We start from the raw sequence: 14,259 nt of genomic DNA, 5'->3' as shown, positions 1-14,259 counted from the left end.
GGATATTCAGGTTGAGGAATTGGAAGAAGAAACTGCCTCTCTCGAAACTTCCATTGGATCAGGTGAAGGACCTGGCAAAAGACCAGAAAAAGAAAGCTCCGCTGAGGAGTTAGATCAGTTTGTCTTCAGTTCAATTCAGGTACTGGCTCTACTTGGAAAATCACAGTGAGGAATGAGGAGGCTGTTGTCAGAAAAAGCACCCCCTGTGTAGATGTGGGGTTTGGACCACACTTAGCGTGGGACTTTAGAAGTTGGGAAAGACCCCAGGACTTACCCTATGGATTTATATCTTCTTCTAAAAAATATAAAAAATAAAACATAAAACCTGCTAAACTGTTGATTAGAAGACCAAGTTTAACCTAGACTGTCAAAGAATTTGCCCCATAGTTCAAGATCGTCTGCTGTAAGAGACCCAAAGAATGAAGCATTTATCTTCCTTCACATTCCAAACACAATCCACACCAAAAAACATGAAGTCTGGAGCTGGACCTTGACTTTTATGTTTTGAAGAACAGAAAGAAAAAAAGTGTGTGTGTATTTATGTGTGTATGTATATGTGTATCATTTTTATCTTCTCTTGTTATTAAATCAGCTTGTTGATCCAGTAATCAGCCAGATTACAGATTATGATTAGGTCTTTGGGATGCCAAAAAACACCTCTGTTTAGGACTGGTTATGTTAATGGTTGTATAAACATATGCCCTCAGTCTGGTGTCATTTAATAGAAAGTATTAAACAGATGTTACCACCAACTTGGAGAAAATGAGAGAAAAGATTCTCGCAAAATAAATTTGGACCAGATAGAAGGAACAACCTTCATACAATAAGAAATGGACTCAGTTGTTAAAGATGTTATAGAAGGCTTTCTGAATAATAGTGCCTCATACTTGTTGAGCAGCTATTAGGTGCCTCAAAGACACTCCATGCTAGATGGCCATTGCCTTAGTTAATCTTCCAAGCGTTAGACATTATCCTCAATTTATAAAGAAACTGAGACTCGGAGAGATCAAATAACTTCTTCAGCTAGCCAGTGGTGAAGTTAAGAAGTTTCTTTACTCACAGTTGATTTTAACTTTTTTTAGAAAGCTGGATATTCACCCTTTTTAATAGTTCTAAATAGTCCTGTTGAAAAGCTTGATCGCCTCTGCCTCTTCCCAGAACTGTAGTTGGTGTTTGGTAAATAAGTTAGATTTCTAAGTTCCTCCAGTTGAAAATTTAAAAAACATGAGATGTTAGTATCTTTAATATGTTGCTAACTTTGTAATTTCTTTTTTAATTAGCACTTTGAAAGGGTATGTGTCAGAGGGATTTAAAAAAAAAAAAAAAAAACCACCTTTCTGCCCAGCTGATTCAAGTTTAGCTGAAACCAAGAACTGGTGATTTACTTTCCCAACCTAAATGCATCTTAAGGAAGTGACAAATTAAAAGGTGTCCTATTTAACTGTTAGGCGGATGCCAAAATAAATCAGGCAGACATATCTGCTTTCATTTTGTGCTTGAGAGCAAACCCTTGTTGTTTTGACAGTAAATGGTTTTTGTTTTACTCAGAATGACAGTAGGAAAAACGCCTAGAATAAAAACAGGTTTCATTGAAATCAACCTTCAAAGCTTTGAAACCTTTTAAAAGATGTTTAAATTCAAGGGAATTGGAACAACAGTGCCTGAAAGATTTTTTTTTTTTAATGAACAGATGTAAATGGCTTTCAAGCCATTTAGTAGCCAGTTCTCAGTATTTATGTTAAAATCTTCATAATAGCTGCTACTCTCATGCTGCTCCTACTATGTATGTGCCACTCATGTTCTAGCTATCACTTCCACATTTTTACACAAGAAGAAAGGAAACGGGCCCCCCACTTTACAGCTTAGGAAACTGAAACTTGGAGATGTTACGAAACAGCTATTAATTAACAGAGCCAACGAGCTCTCCCGGAGGCTGTTGAGGTTCCCGGGGTCTCACCTCCAGGTCTCTTTCCTCTCTCCCATGTTTGCTTCTGTCTGCAGGCTTTCTAAGATGTCAGATGGCTCACGCACCCTCTGTAAGATACTTTTAAAGTCTATCTCTATTCCACTGAAAGTGGTGTCTATTAGAAAAATCACGCCCAGCCTTACCTGGGCTGACTTAGTGCAGAAATGGATTCTTCAGTAAAATGACTAGATATTTTTTTTAAAAAGGAAAAATTCAGTTTTATTTTTAAGAACAGTGATGACTCTAACCCAATCCAGTGAATATATAATTGCAAACAAAACACTAGCATTCATTTTCTCATCTAAGATACAGAGGTCTGAAGAGGGAGTCTTTTTGAACAGGTTCATCGTTCGCTGAAGAATATTAATGACTGCCAAGTGGAAAACGTCCAAGTATTCTTGCGAGATGCCAGCCTCTGATGACTTGGGTCTTTAATTTTCAGAACAACCTCTTGCCACTCTGTTACTCATGCAGGGGCCACAGCCTGGATAGGGAACCAGCAGGGGTGGTGGACGAGGGAACAGGCAGTGATCAGGGCTGACATCTTGTCAACAGTAAAATGCTCAGCTGTCTTTTTTCCTATTGTAAGGAACTCTACCCTGCCTCTTGGGGAGGCACCCTGAAATCTGTCTTGTTTCAGATGATAGAAGTTAGTTACCATAGTTCATGGCCATGAGCTCAAGAACCTAGGAACTTAGTTATTAAAGGGAAATTATTTCTTCTTACCTGTCTGTGCCCCTTCAAACTTTCATAGGTGGTAAAAGAAAGGTGGTCAGTGACCACACAGTCCCTGTTTATTCTTTTAAAGGAAAGCAACATCATACCATAACCTAGAAATAAAGGAACCGATAGTTGATGGTTAGTCCTCTTTCATCAGAAGAGAAGTGGTGAAAAAGTCAAGCAGGTACGTAGTCAGTAGTTTTCTTGCTGTGGTGTGCTAACCGTAGGCAGAACCTGGAAAGTCGAGTATTTGACCAGATCATGCTTTGCTTAGCATTTGTCTCTCTTTTCCCGAAAGTGGAATGTACTATCTTTACTGGTGAGTTACTATAGATTATAGGGGTAGACTCTGAATTCAGAAAGTCTTGGTAGTCTATAGCCGTACCACTCTGAACTCACCCAGTCTTATCAGGAAGTCTCCATGTAGGTTCTGGCCCCACAACTTTGGTCACTGAATGTAATGTTGAGATGATAATATCTTCCTCATAACACTGCTATGAGACATAAATTTGAAAATTTCGTACCTGGACGTAGTAAATCCTCAAGTTGTAGTTGTTTAGTCCTGCCCAACTCTTTTATGATCCCATGGACTGTAGCCAGCCAGGCTCCTCTCTCCAGAGGATTTCCCAAGCAAGAACACTAGAGCAGGTTGCCATTTCCTTCTGCAGGGGAATCTGTGTGACCGAGGAATAGAACCCGCATTTCCTGCCTTGGCAGGCGGGTTCTTTACCACCGAGCCACCAAGGAAGCCCACACATCTGCTCAGTACACGTTACAGTACGGTAAAGAAAGTGATAGCTATTGTATATTTTTGTATTTAATTCTTTTACTTTGTCCTTTCACATTTATTATCCCAGAATGGCAATGGGTGATTATTAACTGTTTTATTGTCAAAGAAAAGCCAAGAAGCATACATATATCTCTTTGAAATCTTTTTCACTGGCAAACTTTGAAACAAAAACATATCATGGATTTATTCATGTAACAAAGAGTTATTAAGCACATGCTATGTATGAGGATCTGTGATAAGCACTGGAGATTCAGAATTTTTTTTAAAGATGTCTATATGATTATTCCCACTTTAAGAAGTTCAGAGTCTAGTCAGGAAAAAAGACGAATAGGTGAGTATAGTAGGGTGAGCGCTGGAAGAAAGGCATAAGCTAATACTATGGGAATGGTGGAAGAAAGCTATGCAGAAACGCTGATGGTTGAGTTGTGTCTTTATAAATGAGTAGGAATTCCTCATGAAGCAGCGGCGGTGGAGGCCAAGGCTGTAGCTGAACTGGTACAGCCAGTGAGCATGGCGCGCCCGGAGTAAGTAAAGGGAGAAAATGATGCACTGTTTAAGCTCTTGAATAACACAGAAAAACCAGTTTCTCAATTCATATTTCCAAGCTAAAATAATAAAACATCAAAAATAGTACCAATTATAGCCTGATCTTCCTAATGTATAATCAGAAATTCCTAAATAGTAGCAAATTAAACACAGCTGTAAACCATGACCAAATAAAGTTAATTCTTGGAATGCAATTAATAGGTCAAGAAAGACTGTCTCATCTTAGTGTCTGCCAGAAAGGCATCTGGTAAAATTCATTATCCTCTTTGAGAAAACCATTAGAAGCTAAAATTATAGAATTTCCTTCACATGATAAAGAACGTCAATCTCAAACCAATAGGAAACATAGCAGTAAAACTTGAAGGCATCTACTAAAGTGAGGTGGAGGTCAAGGCTGTCAACCATTACCTCTATCACCTAGCAGTATTCTGAATTTAAGGCATTTTAAATGGGGAAGTTGTCAGTGTTTGCGGATAATATTTTCTAATGGAAAATATCTACCAGAAGCTGTAAGAACTAATAAAAGAATTAAGGTGGTTATTTTTTAAATATATAAGAATCAGTTTCAATATTACTGTGAGTAACCTTTTAGAACACATTTTTAATGGAAAAATACATTCCATAAAAATAACAAGAATAAGCAAAAGTAAATTTAATACTGATGTAAGTTTATAAGATCTAGATATTTTTTCATTATAAAACCTTGTAACATGGCACAGAGAAACAACAAATTCAGGGAGGAAGTTTCAAGATTATACAAATGTTGGTTCTTAATTTGCCACAGTTCAGTTTCAATCATAATCTCAGTTCTCCATCTTCAATCACATATTTATATTCAGTAATGTTCTAAAACATATCTGAAGAGAAAATCATGTGAGAATATGCAAGAAAAAATAATGTAATGAGGATAAACAGTCTATTAGATCTCAAAACATAAAGCTAAAATCACTTAAAGTTTTTGGTATAGGACGAAGAATAAAATGACCTATGAAACAATGTAAACTGTAGAAGCTAGCTCAAGAAATTAGTGTATAATTAATCAATAGATAGTTGTAAGTATTCAGAGCAGTGAGGATAAAGACTATTCAATAAGTAAAAATGGGATAATAAACACTTAGAAAAAAGAGTCTTACTTCACATCATATAGTTAAAATCCACAGAAATTAAATATCATATGTATCCATCAAAGCATATGAGAAAAAATTAATGATTATTCATATGGGGTAGAAAACAACCTCATAAGTCTAATACCAAATGCAGAAAATATGTATTTATATAAATGGGTAGAGATTTAATTTCATGAAAATTTGTGTTTAAAAATGCCATAACAGTAAAAGGTCATGGAAAAATTAGGGAAGTATTATTAAAAAAAAATTATTATCCTGAATACACAGAAAGCTCCTAAAAGCTTACAGGAAAATGCTTATAGAAAAGTAAAGAATATGAACAAACAGTACCCAAAGAAATGCAAAAAGCCCATAAATAATAGCTAGAGGTAGAAAACAGCAAAATGTTTATCAATAGGGAGCATATTAAATTACAGTACTATGCAGCCTTTCTTCAAAATGAAATAAGTCTAAATAAGCTTATATGAAATAGTGTCAGCAATTAGTAAGAGTGGGTTTGGTAAGTTCCCATTTCTATTAATAGTATAAAAATATGTATGTAGGTATTTGTGTATCCATAGAAGACTTTTATTATGTTATTCATGAAACTGCTCATTCATTTAGTAAGCATCTATTGAGTGTCTCCTGAATGCAGGGAGTGTTGTTTTCATGGAGCAATATGAGACTTGTGCTAACCCTGCAGTGAGCAACCTTAGAGAGGGGGACCTCAAAAGGGAGAAAACAAAATTCTCACTTCATTGTGCTTTTTGAAATTTTATATTGCTACAAACCTTATGTTTCCAATATTGTTATGGGCCAAGAAGCATTTCTTTGGCTGTATAAAATTTTATAATCAAAGAAATCCGTCAAGACAATGTTTTCCTATCAGATTAGCAATGATTATTTCTTTGTTGATGAAGATATGAGGAAACAGGCACCCTCAAACACTTTGATTGATTCAAAGGAATTTTTAAATCAAAATCTTTAAAAGTTGCATAACTTTCAACATGGTAATTCCATGTATGAGACAAATTTAAAAGATGGAAATTCCCATGATAATGAACAAATAGATACTAAGATATTCTTCACTTATTACATATAATAATGAAATATTAGAAATTAAGTTTCTAATACTGTGAGACTATCTAAATGTTATACCTGTAGAAAGGGAGGCTATGCCTTTATCATCAGTGATAAGCTCCTTGAAGACAAGGGGCCATGTCTTTTTATTTATCTTTAGCATCAGTAAGTATATATTTATGCATATGAGTATGCAGTCACTAAAATAATGTGGCAGAACCTATATTTTGTCTCAGGGTTCCCCATGCCATTTTTCATTAATAATTCAGTATAGCAGAGGATAAAATCATGTGCACATTATGATCTAATTTTGGTTTTATATACATTCATAGAGAAAGCTTACAAAAACTTTGGTAGTAGGATTCATATAACTTCCATTTTGCTTCTTGTGCTGAGTTTTTTGGGTTTGTTTTCCAGTTTCACACATAAGTGATTTCTCACTGTAAGCTTCAAACCCTGCTAATGAAGCAGTTGATAGAGATCCATCAGTCCCCTTCTCAAAGTAAGCTGATCTTTGGTCAAGGTTTAAGTGACTCACTATCATCCTCTAAACAGGTTCAAGGGGACCATAAGAAAGACCAAGTATCCTGCCCTGCATGCATTCTTCAAGAGGTGAGAATGGTTTGGGGAGGGCTGGCCAGTTGTATAACTTGGATAGACAGCAACTCTGCTAATACAGCAAACACAAAATTCCACTCCAGAGCCAAAGATGTGTTAGAGATCATGGCGCTAGGTAAGCTGGAATAAGGAGAGGGCACAGAGATGCCTATCTCCAAGCCCCTGCAATCTGCCTCTCTGCTCACTGCTGTCACAGCACCAACATGCCCCCACCTCTCCTCACCCCAAAACATCGTGCCATGATCGGAAGACAACAGTCCAAGTCCATCTATGAAGCCCCTTGTTTATCATTTACAACTTATAGTAATGTTGTTTTATCCAGCATGCATGTTTTATCTGTTTTAATAAAGATTATGAACAAAATTTTATATAAATATATATTTTTAATATATATTAAAATATATATATAGTAAAAGAAATAAAGCTCTCATAAGTTTCCTCCTAACTCTGCTCTCTCTGCCAACTTATTTTGCCATTAATTTTTTTTAGCTTTTTTTATTTCTTTTTTAAAAATTTGTTTAATTGGAGGCTAATTACTTTAATTTGTACTTAATGTTAAATTTAAATTCTGTGTTTTTAATTACATAGAAATCATAAATATATTCCTAATAATAATTTGATATGCCATAAAAAATGAACTCTTGACCATCATCCTTCCCAGAGAAAACCAGTTTTCAATTGTCTCTTCTAGATTTTCTAAGTATTTCCACTCACAAATGTTTACCTCAGAAATACATAGTTTGACCTTACAGGAGTTTGGTTTTTTAATATGTAGGTAGTATGCTATGCATAGAACGTGTTTTTCTTCATGGAACCATGAGTCTGGAATGTTATGTCTCATGTATGCATAAATCAATACAGATGAATGTTTGTGTGTTAAATACTGAGGAACAATATTCTTACTATAAGGTATACAAATCTTCATGGTACAATTCAAATTCCAGCTGCCCAGCTCTGTCACACAATAACTCTGTGATGTTGGCTGAATTAACTTTTCTGAGCTACCATATCCTCATCATAAAATGGAGATGAGATTATCATTGTATTAATAATGAGGCATAAATGAGCTGGTGTTTATAAAGTGCTTGACACACCTAAACCCCAGGTTCGTGTCTATTAAATATGAGTACAGTGAGGTCCGCAGTTGGTGAAGAATGGAGCTAGATCTGGTCTCGCAGGCCCGGGTGGCTGCTGGTGCACCATGAACTCCATCATGATCCTCTGGGAAGAAGGAGTGAACACCAGCTCCCACACTGCCAGTAGGAAGTAGAGACCCAGCAGAGAAGTGGCTTCATTCAACTATGGTGTGAGCCACTGTGACCCTCATCTTCCCACTTTCAAGGCCCTACATGGGGCGCTCCACATGGTTAGACTCTCAGCCTCACCCTTTCTCACTTTCTGAGCTTCTCCGTTGCAAGGGGCAGTGGGGTAGGAAGAGTGGTAGGTGAAGCCTCCAGCCTTTCTCCTACAGAGACAGAGTACCCTGAAGAGGCCAGCAAAGAAGTGCTACCTGACTCACCACCATCCACACCTCTTTCCCTATAAGAATTCTTACAGATCCACCTTGATCACGCATGTTCATCTGTACCCCCTTCTACATCCCACTACCACTGCAGGACAAGCCTCGTAAGGTGATCACCTTGTCTTTCCTCTGAAACAATGTCTGCAAAATATTCCTAAGCATTCCTCTGCCTATTGACTCTCTTCTAAGAACTTCCATGGCTCCTTGTTATTAATTCCTATAGACTTAAGTCTGGGTAAGTTTAATATTTCCACCCAGGCTTTCCAAGAGGCAAGGAAAAATTAAAATGACATGTAGCAGGTTTCTGGAATTCCGTCATAAAATTGCACCCTAAGCAGTTGTTACCTCTCCTCCCTAGATGCCCTAGAAGCTTTGATGGCAGCTCCACCCTGCTCAGCTTTGAGCCAGTTCTCACCGTGGAGGGAACTGGTAAACACCACCAGCAAGTGGGGTTTAGAGTTGACTTTGCTGTCCCCATCAGAGTGGGAGAGAGGAGTCCCCCAGAGTGGCCACAGGTCTGACTCTTGAGCCAAGCCTCTGATTCTTCCCAGAGGTGGGATCACTTCCTGTCTCATCAGACTGGACTGCTGCTTGAAGTCCCTTCTCAGTCTCCCAGAGTCTGCCTCTGCCTCGTTGCTGAACTGGCCCAAACACAGTGACCACTTGCCTTAGACGGGGCTGACCTGTGACCCCCCCAGTCCCTTCTGCCTCCTTACCCCCAAACAGCTAGTGCCGGATTCTGTCCCTTAGCAGCTCCGTACTTAATTCCCCTTTAAAGTTTCCCCCCCTTTTCACCAGGCCCTTCTTTCCCCACCTTTTCCTCAAGGCCTTTTTTTTTTTTTTTTAATAGAGGATAGTATTTGAGATGAAACATACCTTTATTTTTGGTTTTCTTCTCACAACAGGCCATGAGGTGAGTGTTTTAACTTGCATTTTAGAAAAAAAAAAAAAAAGGAACTGAAATTCAAGCCAGAAAACATGCACTCCAGATAAATGGTGTGGCCAGAATTAGATGAGGACAGACCCCTCTTTCCTTGACTGCTCTATGCTTCCTGGGGACAATGAGTGAGTAACTGCCTTCCTACTTTTGTTTGGGATACACCTAGATTTCAGGAAACTGCTGCTCATGGTTGGCTATGATAGCTTTCTCTAGCTCTGTATATTTACCTAAACCAAAGATGAAAGGCGCTTAGTTAATATATGTTACATTAATGCAGCTTCCCTGGTGGCTCAGAGGTTAAAGCATCTGCCTGCAATGTGGGAGACCTGGGTTCGATCCCTGGGTTGGGAAGATCCCCTGGAGAAGGAAATGGCAACCCACTCCAGTATTCTTGTCTGGTGAATCCCATGGACGGAGGAGCCTGGTGGGCTACAGTCCACGGGGTCGCAAAGAATCGGACACGACTGAGTGACTTCACTTCACTTCTTCACATTAATGCATGTGGTTTGCCACTAACAATGCCATGTTCTCTCAGTGGAAATGTCTGGTTTATAGATCATAAGGAGAAGGATTTATCAAACTCCATATGAGCTTAACTCAAAAAATAATATTCTTCAAAGCCATCCATGCTTTGTGCTGATGATGTTTTAGGTGGAGTGAGGATTGAATTTTTGCAAGTGCTTCTATCATTTGCAAACCACAGGCAGCACTGGAAACTATCACCTCAAGGAAGATGTGCTTTAGCGGATTTGTTCTTCACTGAAAGAAAACCAACAAGCCAGAGGCACAAGGAAAGTTGGCCAAGGGAAGTATCTCTGTAATGGTGCCAGATTCAAGCTAATTTCACTGTGGATCCCCAGACTCACCTGAGGAATATTGAGGAGGGTGGCAGTGGCATTTTGTGGGGCTAGGAACCAGAGAAGGGAAGAAGAAGCCAGTCTCCAAGCAGGTGAGCAGGGGGCAGAATGTGGGTAGAGACACCTGTCAAAGCCAGAGGATAGAGTGAAGGGCTCTGAGTCAGGGGAGTGAGGCAGCTCAAGTGTCACAAATAGTATCCTGGAGATAATGCTATGGAGCCAAAAGAGGAAGTAGTTCCTTTCCTTGGGATAGTCAAGGAAGGCTTTGCAAAGGAGGTGACATTTAGGATGGATCTTGAAAAGATGAACATGGGTTCTCAGGATGGAGGATGGGGATCCGAGAGGAAAGCCCATCCAGACAAAGGAAATGACAGGTACCAAGTAGCAGAAGTCACAGCATTTAGAATTTATCAAAGGAGATCCAGGATTGACCCGGAATATCATGCATTTTCTTGTAGAAAAGAAGGAAAGGAAAAGAAAATAGGAGAGGGAAAGCAATGAGGGAAAACAGGAGAGAAAATGCCATTCCATATTAGAGATATATTTTTTCTGTCTTACCTACCTTTTGTGTAATATCCAATAGTTAATACAGAAAGCTATGAAATAGGAAGTATGAAAATGGATTTCAGTTCTGGAGCACTGAAGCCATAGAAAGTGAGTTCCAGGGGAAAATTAGAAGTCATTCAAGATGAAGTTTCCTAACATGAACATTTTTTCTTTCTTTTATGCATCCTTCTCCTGCCTACTTCTTCCCTTCTCTAATTTCTGAGGTTAGAAATGGGACAGGGGTGGAATTTAAATTATTTTTTTTGGTTTCTAGCAGAATTTAGGATGGGAAAAAAATTATAGGTAAGCACTTTCATTTTAAAAATGAGAAAGTTGAGGTCAGAGTACAGAAGGTTACTTTCTCAAGACCTCAGAGCTAGTGAATGCCAAGACTGGGAGTAAAGCCCCCATCCCTCCTTTCTTAACCCAAATCTGTAATCCTCATAACTTCTTCAAGCTACAGCGAGAACCTCTGCCTGCCCCTTCATCCTGCCTTGACGCAGGACACAAGTATGGCAGGATACCCCCAGGGTCCAGGACCATCCCATGTGGCAACTTCAGGATTCGCCAGTGAATCCTACTCCAGAGAAAAAGACTCAGGTGTGTTGATGCCTATCAGCTAGCTCTTTCTTCTCCAGGGACTTCCAGGGATCCGTCTGAAGAACCTTTGGTTTATTGTCATTCCCTGGGGATTTAAGAGTTAAGAAAAGAGATGAGGAGGGAAGGAGAGCTAGAGAAACCAGATTCCAATTTCTCTCCAGCAAAGGAGAACTAAGGTTTGACATAAGAGTCTTTGACTCAGACCTTACCTTTATTGAGTAATAATGTTATTGCAATGGCACCCCACTCCAGTACTCTTGCCTGGAAAATCCCATGGATGGAGGAGCCTGGTAGGCTGCAGTCCATGGGGTCGCTAAGAGTCGGACATGACTAAGCGACTTCACTTCACTTTTCACTTTCACGCACTGGAGAAGGAAATGGCAACCCACTCCAGTGTTCTTGCCTGGAGAATCCCAGAGATGGGGGAGCCTGGTGGGCTGCCATCTGTGGGGTTGCACAGAGCTGGACACGACTGAAGCGACTCAGCAGCAGCAGCATTGGACTTTGCCTTGGTTCCAGGTACTATGCAGGTGGTGTGTCCACATCATCTTTATCCCTTAAAAATCCCAGAAAGGCTTCAGCATTCCCATTTTGTTGGTAAAAAAAAACATACAGAGTTTAAAGCCCTCAACCAAGGTTACACGTCTGACAACTTTGGCAGCCTCAGAATTTGAGTGCAGATCACCCTTACTCCAAATCTTATTTTTAAGAGCTGTGTGACCTTGAGCAATGCAAGTTCCTCATCTGTGACACAGCAAATAATAATAAAAATTCATGTTGTGGAAAGACTCATAGAATAAATAAATCCAAATAAAGTAACTGCTACCTATCGGGATTGCCATCAGGATTAAATGAGTTGATAGGAGAAAGTGCTTTGTAAACTGCAATACACCATATAAATTTTATCAGTATTATTATTTCCGAAAATATGGTTGTTCCCATAAAGTAGTCTGTGGCATATATTTATGGCAACATGACTCAGAAACAATTTTCATTCTGATGGGTTGCCTCCCTATCATGTTATTAAAAGGTTAGGGAAAATGAACAATGGAGGATTAAGATTAGATCTTTCACACATGAAACCACAAAATCAATAAAACCCCCCCGTAATCCTTCCGACGTTGTGAAGAAATATACCCGAGGCACCTGGAACGATTACTCCAGGAAATGTCAACAGGTATTGACAAGAAACCTGGCAAGGCAGGCTTGGCCGCCTGCCTCCCCTCACTCTAGCATCCTCTGGAAAGCTGAGACTCACTTTTGGAGACAGACATGGAGCAGTGAGGAAACTAAGAAGAGGGGCACTTTTCCTTCTTACAAAGTTCTGTAAAATTTGTTTCTGCAATTGGGTCAGAGCTGCCTGGGAAGAATGATAGCCTGAGCAGCACTATGGGGAGCATGTGATTACACTTATCTGTGGTCAGTATGAAAGCCCAGTTTTTATAAAATCCGCTGTGATTATCCTTATGCTATGATAGTCATTAGCACTGTGGTTCTTATTCCGTATTTAGAGGATGCCAACTTTGTTGCTGAACACCTGCGTGATTGGGGCCAAGGCTGAAAAGTCAAAGCAGTGCATTCTCCTGGGAGGGTTTCTTCTTCCTGCCCACCTAGGAAGGGATGCCTGGAGATGTCAGAGTTCTGGTGATTGCTGTGGTCCGCTTTTGGTCAAAAGTCTGAGATTTGGCTAAATTTAAGATTAAAACCTGACCCTAGGGTGCCTTGAGATAGCATGCTGGAGCTCCCTCATCCTTTCTGCTTAGGTAAGGGCACATCAAGCTGGAAAACGGCTATGAACCAAGAAGGGAGTCTCACCAGATAGCAAATCTGCTGGCACCATGATCTTGGACTCCCAACCTCCAGAACTGTGAGAAATAAGTTTAGGTTGTTTATTAGCTACCCAACCTGGTGTTTTGTGATAGCAACCCGAATATACTGAGACACTCACATTTGCACCCTGCAGCAGGGCTACAGAGTCTGTGCATACCCATGACCCACATTGTCCTCTCAGGAGACGGGGGATTCCTTGTCTGGCTCGTGCACAAAGACTGTGATGTCAGTTTCCAGGATCAAGAGAGCCTCTGAGAAAATGGAGTGACACACCTAGGCAAATGCAGTTATTCAAACATGGGTCCAGAGTCATTTGACCAGCACATTCAGGACAAATAGAAACTAGCGAAGTAATATTTTGCATAAAAATCAAAATTATATTGAAATTCACACAAGACTTCTAAAATAATTCGTTTGTACATCAAGCAGTTTTTTAAAATACCTTTCTTGAGCTGGTGTCATCTTCATTCAGTCACTCGGTTGTGTCTGACTCTTTGCGACCACATGAACTGCAGCACACCAGGCTTCCCTGTCATTCATGATCTCCTGGCGTTTGTTCAAACTCCTGTCCATTGAGTGAGTGATGCCATCCAGCTATTCATCCTCTGTTGTCCCCTTCTCCTCCTGCTTTCAACCTTTCCCAGCATCAGGATCTTTTCCCATGAATCAGTTCTTTGCATCAGGTGGCCAAAATATTTATTCGAGCTTCAGCTTCAGCATCAGTCCTTCCAGTGAATATTCAGGACTGATTTCCTTTCGGATTGACTGGTTTGATCTTGCAGTCCAAGGGACTCTCAAAAGTTTTCTCCAACACCACAGTTCAAAAACATCAATTCTTTGGCGCTTAGCTTTCTTTATAGTTCAACTCTCACATCCATACATGACTATGGGAAAAACCATAGCTTTGACTATCCAGACCTTTGTAGGGAAAATAATGTCTCTGCTTTTTAATACAGTGTCTAGGTTTGTCATAGCTTTTCAGGATGAGATGGTTGGATGGCAGCACCGAATGATGGACATGAGTTTGAGTAAGCTTCGGGAGTTGGTGATGGACAGGGAAGCCTGAGGTGCTGCAGTCCACAGCGTCACAAAGAGTCAGACACAACTGAGCAACTGAACTGAACTGAACTACTTCCAA

This window comes from Ovis canadensis, chromosome 1 (assembly GCF_042477335.2).
Source record: "Ovis canadensis isolate MfBH-ARS-UI-01 breed Bighorn chromosome 1, ARS-UI_OviCan_v2, whole genome shotgun sequence".
Lineage (NCBI taxonomy): Eukaryota > Metazoa > Chordata > Mammalia > Artiodactyla > Bovidae > Ovis > Ovis canadensis.
This window is presented reverse-complemented; position numbering follows the sequence as displayed.